The sequence below is a fragment of the Trichechus manatus genome, unplaced genomic scaffold (genome assembly GCF_000243295.1).
Source record: "Trichechus manatus latirostris isolate Lorelei unplaced genomic scaffold, TriManLat1.0 scaffold00039, whole genome shotgun sequence".
NCBI lineage: Eukaryota > Metazoa > Chordata > Mammalia > Sirenia > Trichechidae > Trichechus > Trichechus manatus.
The window spans coordinates 12,436,309-12,447,162 of record NW_004443975.1 but is presented as its reverse complement, the minus strand read 5'-3'; positions in this window follow the sequence as shown (position 1 = coordinate 12,447,162).

The window sequence follows — 10,854 nt, the reverse complement described above, 5'->3', positions numbered from 1 at the left end:
GTTGAAAGTGGCTGTGGAAAGTCTTCTCATACCAATCTACTAGAGACTAGTCAGACAGCCTTAACCCCCACCCCATGGGTGCACAGGCATTATCATGAAAAGAACGCAGCGCCTGCTCCCTACCCCCGACCCCCCACCCCGCAAATTTCCTGCTTTTTGGTAAAAGCTTCTAAAATAGATTTTGGATTGTATGGTTTTCATACAATGCTGCTTTTGCAGTGTTTCTTGAATAATTATTTGTGATTAGTGTTGAAAAATAACCTTCTCAAAGAGAGGGACTATAATGTGCCTTCTTAATATAACCTATATTAATGGGAGGACCCGAGCCAAATTGCAGAAGGAGGGCACGTGGATGATCAGCATTTGGGCTTCTGGGAGGCAGCCATAAACATGACCAGCGAGTCTTCCGCAGAGCTTCACCAGTTAGTACTCACTGAGTTCCATGCATTGGGCAGAGCAGGCGGGGGAAGCAAACGTACACGCACGCGCACACGCACGCGCACACGCACATGCCAAGGGCCGTAAGAACGAGCAATCGGCCGTCTCTGCCTTTGTTCTCTCCTGCTGCTGTAACCCAAATACCCCAAGTGGTGACTGTGAAGAACAGGAACCTTTCTCACGTTTTGGAGGCTTAAAGTCCAAATCAGGGTCTCGGTTGTGTCGATCTTTTTCTTGTCGGTAGTGCCGGGTGTACCTCGCTTCCTGGCAGTCGTGACAGGCATCTGGCTTCGTGTGTGTGTGTGTGTGTGTGTGTGTGTGTGTGTGTGTGTGTGTTTATGGCACTCTTTTTATAACTCAGAAGTGATTAGGTTTAGGACACATCCTACTCTGATATGGCCTCATTAACATAACAAAGAAAACCCTATTTCCAAACAGGATTACTATCCACCTGTATAGATTCCTACCAAGGTATAGAGGTTAGGATTCCAACACATATTTTGGGGGGACACAATGCAGTCCATAACAATATCCTACCAATGTGACTTCTGCTTCACCCCAAGATGAATCTGAGCCTTTGAAAGTAATGTGGAAAATACGAAGTGCTCCTCTAGTTCATGAAAGGAAGCAGGAAGGAGCTTGAAGTGGAGTAGGCAGGGTAGGGGTGCTGCATAAAGGAACAGAAGCAGTGACTTAGGCCAGAACAAAAGCCATCCTCTGCCCTGCCCAGGCTGAAGAAGATGCTACCCAGTACGTTAATTCTGCCATGTTTCCGTCCATTCAAAGCTTTCAGGGAGAAAGTCCTGGTAGCGGTGACTTCTGCAGGTTGACCAAAAAAGAATCAAAGTTAATAGATGGGGAAGCGCTTTGGAAAGTTAAAAGGATTATGCAAAGGGAAGAGATAATTGTGATTAGTGGTGTGTTTGCTAAGAAGATGCCAGAATATTTCTTCTCGAGTAATGATCATAACGCCACAAGGTCTGAGTGTGTCAGGGCAAGAAGAGCGTTGGGCCTGGTGCCAGAGGACCCTCAGTCAAGCACAGTCCCCCACTGATAAACCACTAACTGTCACCAAGCCCCTCACCTCTCTGGCCTTGAGTCTCCACACCTGTTGTTGTTGGGTGCTGCTGAGTCTGCTCCAATTCATGGTGACCCCACATACAAGACAATGATATGTTACCCAGTCCTGCGCCATCTTCATGATTGTTGGTATGTTTAAGTACATTGCTGTGGTTATTGTGTCAATCCATCTCGCTGAGAGTTTCCCTTGTTTTTGCTGACCCTCTACTTTACCCAACATAATGTCTTTTTCTGGCGATTGGTCTTTCCCGATGACGTGTCCAGAGTAAGGGAGCTCAAGTCTTGCCATCATTGCTTCTAAAGAGCATTCTATTTGTATTTCTTCTAAGACTGATTTATTTGTTTTTTTCTGGCAGTCATTGGTAGTTCAGTGGTAGAATTCTCACCTTCCATGCTGGAGGCCTGGGTTCAATTCCCGGACAATGCACCTCAAGTACTGTCACAACCCATCTGTCCATGGACGCTTGTGTGTTGCTATGATGCTGAACAGGTTTCAGTGGAGCGTCCAAACTGAGATGGACTAGGAAGAAAGGCCTGGCAATCTATTTCCAAAAATCAGCCAATGAAAATCCTCCACATCTGTAAGTAAAGTGTAATAGTACCCTGCACATACGGTTGGTTTGAGGTCATACATGTGAAAATGCCTGGTTAATGAGTGGTCCTCAAAAACAGGTTCCATTGACGGAGTTCTTGTTTTGTGCCAGATACCAGGCTGAAGACTTTATGCGCATTCTCTCCTTAGTCTTCACAAGAAACCCGCGTGGTGAGACCTGTTCTTCTCCTTCTATGATGAAGACAAGGAAGCTCTGAGAAGCTCCTAGAGGTCAATCCCAAGGCCCCACAGCCCCTAAGTGACAGAATCAGAGCCCAAACACAAGCCTGATGATTCTAGCCCTGGGCTCTGTACACTCGCTGCCACTTTTCCTCAGTAAAAGTTGGTTAAATCCCAACCAGGCTGCCCATCTTGTGAAATCAGGTGCTTGTTTGTATTTCCTGAACTCTCACACCAGAGTGTCTGTTCCAGTGTGGGTGGCCAATAAATGTTAATGAATTGAATTGTAACAGCTCCATGGGAAGGTTCCTGCTGACTGGGTCAGAGCTCCACAGCCATCCGGGGACTTCATGTGACTCCAGATCCAGGGAACAACCCCTGCACATGAGGCTCAGAGACCACTACACGTGGAGCTTCCAAGGGCGGCAGAGCCGCTACCAGCACCCTCCCTGGCCCTGTAAAGAGGGAGAGAGCCATGCACAGTTACCTTCAAGGTGGCAGACAGGCATCTGGGTCCCCTGGGGACATCATCCAGCCCAGCCCCAGGAGTGTCGTTTTGGCTCCTCTCAAAGCTTCAACCAAATAACATTTTAGAAACGTGGACATCCTGCTTTGTAAATCTTGGCATGTTTTCTAAATCTTCATGTCAAGACTGTATTGTAGAAAGCACTTGCCACCAGAAACTCCCCAATGAAAATGATTAAAGCGTGCACGATGGAACATGTGCCCAACATTTCAAATTAGGGCCTCCTAACATCATATTTCTTCATTCGTAAAGACAGTTGCATGGGGTTTGATTTGATGTGATACCCAAATACAACGGAAGTGTAATTTAGGAAGCTGAAGTTATCTTCCAGTCAATGATAAATTAATACCATTGTAAATTTTCTTCAGGATAATGTCTTCAAATGCCAGAGATGAAAATACTCTGGTCTTCAACTAAATGAAAGATGGAATTGAGTAGTCCCTGGAGAGCTAATTGGTGGATTCCGTGAAGCTGCTTTTCTCATGCAACCACATAGCCTCTCTTTCTTTCTTTCTTGGATATTTTCCTTTAAGCAAGCCTTTTCCTGTGCTCGTCACTCTATGCTAGTGCCTAGTTCCAAGCTAGGTATTCATACTACAGGCAGTGCCTGGGTTACGAACGTCCTGTTGACGTACAGCCCGTAGTTAGGAACCAACCCCCCTAAAACCTATCGTATTAAAAATTCAAGGTACACGCAACGGTTCATAAGAACTAACAAGCGTTACCTCGTGAAGTACACCGACACATTATTATTATCCCTGCGTTACTATGTTAAAGATGTTTTAGTGTATCTGGAAGTGTTTCTTTAATGTTTTTTATGCATAGAAAGGCACACTATATACTATATACAAAGACAAATGTTTGACTAACTGACATTAGATATGAACTATACCAAACTGTTCCGACGTACGTACAAATTCAACTTAAAGATAGACTTAAGAACAGAACTTGTTCATAATCCGGGGACTGCCTGTACTGGAGGAGAGGAGGTAGCTTGTTACTCTACCATTCAAAACCCAAGGGAGCCCTGATGAATGAACAGGGGAAAACCAAGTTGTGATGACAAGCATGAGAGGCTGGCAGATGGGTGGCTCACCAATGTGGCACCGTTTCCCAAATTAAACCAAGCTCTACCTCTCTTGAGGTTAGTATAATTTTTCAGGGGCTGTTTCTCAGTTCAAAGTGCTATATGGATGGGCACTCAAATGTCCCATGGCCTCTCCAGCCTCTAACATGAGGAACGTCTTAATTTTAATTGCCTTTTGTCTCAGCCTGCTCACATAAGCTCTTGTTGTTGTCACTAGTTGCCATGGAGTCAGCTCCAACTCATGGCGGCCCCATGTACACAGGAAGAAACCATGGCCAGCCCTGCACCATCTTCACGATTGTTGGTATGTTTGAGTCCATTGTGGAAGCCACAGTGTACTTTGAGTGTCTTCCAATGTATGGGGCTCGTCTTGTAGCACTATATTGGACAATATTCTGTTGTGACCCTTAGGGCTTTTATTGGCTCATTTTCAGAGGTAGATCATCAGGCCTTTCTTCCCAGCCTGTCTTAGTCTGGAAGCTCTGCTGAAACCTGTCTACCATGGGTGACTCTGCCAGTATTTGAAATGCCAGTGGCAGAGCTTCCAGCATCATAGCAACAGGCAAAACACCAATGGTACAACACACTGGCAGGTGGGTAGTGGCATAAAATCTTAGGAGTACGCAAGGACACCTCCCCTGTGCTCGTGAATGGGTCAGCCAGTGCAGATGCCACGTGTGGGCCGTGTTCTGCCCCTCTCCTGCTCCAGTCCTCCTAGTCCATAGATGCTTCCTGAAAGCCCAGGTGACAGTGGCTAGGACTGCCTGAGTGATACCCCCCGATGTCCCCGTCACCCTACGCTGCTGCAGTTGACAGTTCCCAAAGCTCTAGACTAGAGGGAGTGTGTTCCCAGAGCAAATGGAATGAATGTCCTTGTCCCCACCGGTGAGCCCTACTTTGTTACTAGGGATGCACACACCTGCTGCTCCTGTTCTTAGACTTGTAATCTTCGATGCAAAACATTTCTTCAGCCTTTTCCCGTTGCCCTCTGCACCCTGCCCCCACGTCCAGGAGACCGGTACAAACTCTCCTCAGGCAGGGCCCATGCAGTTCAGCTCATGCAGACCGACTCCTGCCCGTGCACCGCCTAACACACAGATGCAGATGCGTTTACCCTTCGCGTGCACACCAGCAAGGCCCCTGTCCCGGGGATACTCTGGTTTTTCAATTAACATGGCTAATTTTATCCTGACAGTCTTGTTGAAAAATCTGAGACAGTAAATAAGTATAAAGGGGGCAGGAAAGCTCTTCCTTTCAGGAGAAAGTTGACAAATAAATGTAAAAGGAATGATGTATTTAGAAAACCACCATTTGGCAACCATCCTCATCATAACAGGTTGAGGCCAGAGTCAGCCATGGATTCCAAAACTAGCAGGTGAAATTTGAAGGGGCACATTTGCAGCTATGTATCTCTCTACAGCTACTTATTAATTATAAAGTTACAAAAGGGAAAAAAACCGGTAACTTTTCAGTGGAGAAACTTGACAGGTACCACCTTAACCAAATGATCAAAGAAGGCATTCCTGGTAATGAGACCAGGAGACAGCGTGTACCTCCTGATATGACACGCTGAGAAGAACACAGCACCAGTTCTGTGGCATTCCTGCCGGAAGTTTCCAACCTGAATATCATCACAAGGGAACATCAGACAGAACCAACCGGAAGGACAGGCTACATAATAACTGGCCTGTCCTATGAAAAAATGTCACTGTCGAGGAATACAAAGACAGACTCAAGAGCTGTTCCAGATTGAAAGAGACAAAAGCGCCATGACAACTGAATGCCTGGGTTTTCTTTTGCTATAAAGGACATTATTAGGAAAATTCGTGAACTATGGATAAGGTCTGTAGATTAGATAATAGTATTGCATCAATCTTACCATTGATACATGGTGAATTTCACCTGAACCCTGGGATCCTGGGAAACAGAGAGGGTTAAAGAAATTCTCCTGCCCTTTGTGTTCAGGAAAATGGCTTACTGCATCTGACTTAGATAAGACTCATGGGCACCCCCTTGTTTGTCTATGATGAGGCCAGACCCAGGCCCTCCAAATTCTCATCCCTTGCCTCAGAAATGGTGGCATAGTGGTTAAGAGTTCAGCTGCGAACCAAAAAGTCAGCAATTCAAATCCACCAACTGCTCCTTGGAAACCCTATGGGGCAGTTCTACTCTGTCCTATAAGGTCGCTATGAATCGGAATTGACTTGACGGAAATGGGTTTGGTTTGTTTTTTTGGTTTTGCCTCATAAATGAGTAGCTTAATTGCTTGTCCCCACTGGTCAATCAGATACAAAGTGCTTATTAACCAAACTTTGGTTAAGCTTCTCTCCTTCCAACAAGTCCCAGAACTCTGGCCCACCCTGAGCCTGAGCCAACATACAGCCCCTATTTAAGGGTCTCTCCCAGAGAATAGGCTGACCTCAGTGTAGAACAATCGGATTTACTATTCAATGATGCCACCTGCTCATCCCACTTCCCCACACCCATAGTTTTGCTATTCTTCTTTACTCTCAGTCTCTACAAAAGAAAACATTCATGCCCTAACTCTTGGGGACACTTGCAGATCTTATGGTCAGAGTGTTCTCCCTACTGTAGTCGTCCCCTCCCCCACTACCACCACAGTCCCCTCCCCCACTACCGCAACAGTCCCCTCCCCGTTACCACAATGTCCTGTTCCCTGTTTTCTTTCTGAATAAAGCTTCTCCCTGTCAAAGTCTGGATTTGTTTTTTATTTGACACCATATGTCAATATATTTGGTGAAAGAGATACAGGGATAAAACAAATGTAGTAAAATGTTAACATTGGAGGCGCCTGAGTGAAAGAGAAACAGGAATTCTTTGTTCTGTTCTTGTAACTTCTCTGTAAGCTGGGAAGATGTCAAAATAAAAAAATTTTTTATAAAAATCTGAGCTATTCTTTGAGGCATATGAAGACATCTTTATATGTTGCCACAGCAGGGCTAGCGGGGAAAATGGTTGCCATCTTCTCTCAATGGCCACATCCAGCCTTCCCCTTAGTTGTAAGACCCCAGCAGGCTTTTCAGCCCTTTGTGAGCAGAGAATCATTAGCGTTCCTGAATTTGAACCAATTCTAAACTTGTTAGCGGCTGTTTTCAAAAGAGCTCAGGAAAGATTGGGGATGGTTTATAGGAATAGAGGTGGGTGGTGGCTGGCCTGTGAAGCTGGAGCCCCTTCCCCCCAATACTGCACTTCCAAAAGAGCACAGGCCTGCATGCCCTGCCCGGGTCGCCAAGGGGTGCTCTACTTGGTTTCTGAGAGGGAAAGGCTGGGAGATCGAGGGAAGGCCTTCTTTCGCCTTCGTGCCAGGGACTAACTGCTTGGAGTCTATGGATTCCATGGGCCTGCCCAGTGACTGGTAACCAGAGACTCAGGCCTTAGGAGCTGATTTCTCATCCCCTTAAAAATAATTCAGAGCTAGCCTGAAGCTACCGACACATCAGACACCTTGAGAGCACACTTGCCAGCATCAGGAAACAGAGATCTAATTAAACCTTTCTTCAAGTCCCCTCCCTGGGAGCACAGGCTAGTGGAGAGCAAGCAGCGATGTACAGGTTCAGCCTGGATGTTTCCTGAGAGCAAAGATGACCTCAAATATCAATGAAGGGGCAGGGAAGGCTGGAAGATCACAGGATGCTGGGACTTCCTGAGGCTGGTTTCCCGGAAGGACACGCCTCTGCTGCTTCTACCTTCCCCTGCTCAGGGGCTGGTCCCCCCTTTGACAATGACCCATATGTCCAGCTGGGGCAGCCCCATCGGGGTAAGGAGAACTGAGTATGCTAGAGCAGCCAGAAAATACTATTTTCATTTGAGTCTGTAGCCAGTGTCTTTTTACCATTCCCCTCCAATCTAGGACGGGTCCCAGCATAGTGCAAATGGCTAAAGCATTTGACTGTTAACCAAAAGGTTGAAAGTTCAAGTCCACCCAGAGGTGCCTCAGATGAAAGGCTTGGTAATCTACTTCTGAAAAATCAGTCATTGAAAAGCCTGTGGAGCACAGTTCTATTCTGACACATATGGGGTCACCTTGGGTCAGGGTCAACTTGACAGCAGCTGGTACTGGTCTTACCTAGGGGTGGAAGATATAAACTGGGGAAGGGACAGTTTTCTCAAGATTAATCTGGAAATGGTCTCAGATTTGAAAGGAGGAAGTTAGAAGAAAAGAACTTGTCCCCACCCCCCAGCCCACTGTCACAGCACCCTGAGCGAACAGGAAGTGCTTATACACCCAGCTGATAAGCAACAACGCTTCTCGGTTTTGAAGTCAAATCAAATCAAAACGTACTCAATTCCATTGAGCATATGCTCTGTGCCAGGCACTATGCTAGCCATTCTCATATATAATATCAGTCCTCACAGCGACCTATGCGGTAGGTCTTAATAGCCCCATTTTAGAGTTGAGGAAACTGAAGCTTGGAGAGGCAAAGCAATCTACCAAGTCATCTCTGAGAAAGTGAAAGAGCACATAAGTCTGCAATAAAACATGGAAGACCAAACATACCCATATGAAATATTAAATAGCAATAAAAGTGCCCTCTCGGAGAAGGCTTTCTCCATAGACTTTTCATTGATGACCTCATCCATTTGCAAAGCTTCCCTCATCATCTCCATGAGGATGTCCCTAAATCCCTAGCCTCTCTTCTGAGCTACATAGGCTCCCTATTTTTAGCTGTCTGCCTGGTGTCTCCTATAGGATACACTCAACTCAGCTAAAACTAAACTCATCATCACCTCTATCTTCATCCCAGACCAACGCCACATTCAGTTGTCTCTATTTCTGGCCCAGTACCACCATTATTCTAAGGACTGAAGTTTGAAATCTTGAGCTTTTCCACCTCTATTCCATTATGCTGTTATTGTTAGCTGCTGTTGAGTCAGACTCATGGTGACCCCATGCACAACTGAATGAAACACTTCCTGGTCCCACGGCATCCCTACAATCAGTTGCTGATTGGACCATTGTGATCCATAGGGTCTCCACTGGCTGATTTTCAGAAGTAGAGTGCCAAGCCTTTCTTCCTAGTCCATCTTAGTCTAGAAGCTCCACTGAAACTTTTAGCATCACAGCAACACACAAGCCTCCACTAACAGACGGGGGTGGTGGCTGTGCGTGAGTTGCATTGTCCAGGAATGGAACCCGGGTCTCCTGCATGGAAAGCGAGAATTCTACCACTGAACCACCTCATGTTCCATTACAAGCTCCCTGAAATAGTTTGTTTTTCCTCCCCTTTTTCTCTTCTATCTGCCCCACTCCTCCCACCACACACACACACATACACACACGCACACACACACCCCTATCTAAGGAAATCTGGGGCTCTCTTGGCAGAGAAATATAATGTAACTTCTTCTTTATCCATCCCCAGTACACATTCTATAAAATTGCCCAGGAATATGTTTCTGGAAGTTGATCAGTCAGCAAAAGGAATTTCAAGTCCTGGACACTCACTTTGCCTAGATTCAATTTTAATAGTTCAGATAAATATCTTTATTACCAAACAAAATGGAATGAAGTATACTCAGAGTTAAGAAAGTCGCATTTCTTGGAACTTAGCATGGATCAAGCTGTGTGCTAGATGCTTTCATATACATGATGTAATTTAATTCTTATAGCAACTTTGCAAGATAAAAATTATAAAACACACTTTACAGACAAGTTCAAAAGTAAGCTCAGAAAAGCAAAATAAAGTGTTCAAAGTGCTAGTCATGAATGTAGGACCCCCTTCTCTTCTGCTTTTACAACTCTTCTTAAATGCTCTAATCCCATCCCAGAGATTTAAAATATTATCCATAAGCTGATGATGCACAGATTCATATCTACTGCTCTGTGCTCCAGACTCCATCCCCTACCTACTTATATCTCCACTGAGATGGCTAACTACTTAGATGACTTAACACATCCCAAACAGAACTCTTGATTTTCCCCTCTCTACCAAAATAGTTTCTTGCCCTTCCCCATCTTCCCAGCCATTAACAATCTACATTATGCAGACGACACAACCTTGCTTGCTGAAAGTGAAGAGGACTTGAAGCTCTTACTGATAAAGATCCAAGACTATAGCTTTTAGTATAGATTACACCTCATCATAAAGAAAACAAAAATCCTCACAACTGGACCAATAAGTAACATCATGATAAACAGGGAAAATATTGAAGTTGTCAAGGATTTCATTTTACTTGTGTCTACAATCAATGTCCATGGAAGCAACAATCAAGAAATCAAACTAAGTTTGATTACATTGGGCAAATTTTCTGCAAAAGACCTCTTTCAAGTGTTAAAAAGCAAAGATGTCACTTTGAGGACTAAGGTGTGCCTGACCCAAGCCATGGTGTTTTCAATTGCCTCATGTGCATGCAAAAGCTAGACAATGAATAAGGAAGACCTAAGTAGAATTGACGCCTTTGAATTACTGTGCTGTCGAAGAATATTGAATATACCATGGACTGCCAGAAGAACGAACAAATCTGTCTTGAAGAAGTACAGCCAGAATGCTCATTAGAAGCAAGAATGACGAGACTTCGTCTCATGTACTTTGGACATGTTATCAGGAGGGACCAGGACATCATGCTTGGTGAAGTAGAGGATCAGTGAAAAAGAGGAAGACCCTCACCAAGATGGACTGACACAGTGGCTGCAACAACGGGCTGAAGCATAACAACAATTTCGAGGATGGCGCAGGACCGGGCAGTGTTTTGCTCTGTTGTACATAGGGTCCCTTGGAGTCAGAACTGACTCAACGACATCTGACAATGACACCAAAATAGTTTCTTCCCCCTTCCCCAATTGTATCATCACAGTTGCTTGGGCCGAAGACCTAGAGGCATTTTTTATTTGTCTCACACCTTGTCTTAGGCTGGGTTCTCTAGAGAAGCAAAATGAGTAAAGTGTATAAACATATATATAGAGAGAGATTATATCAAGGAAACAGCTCA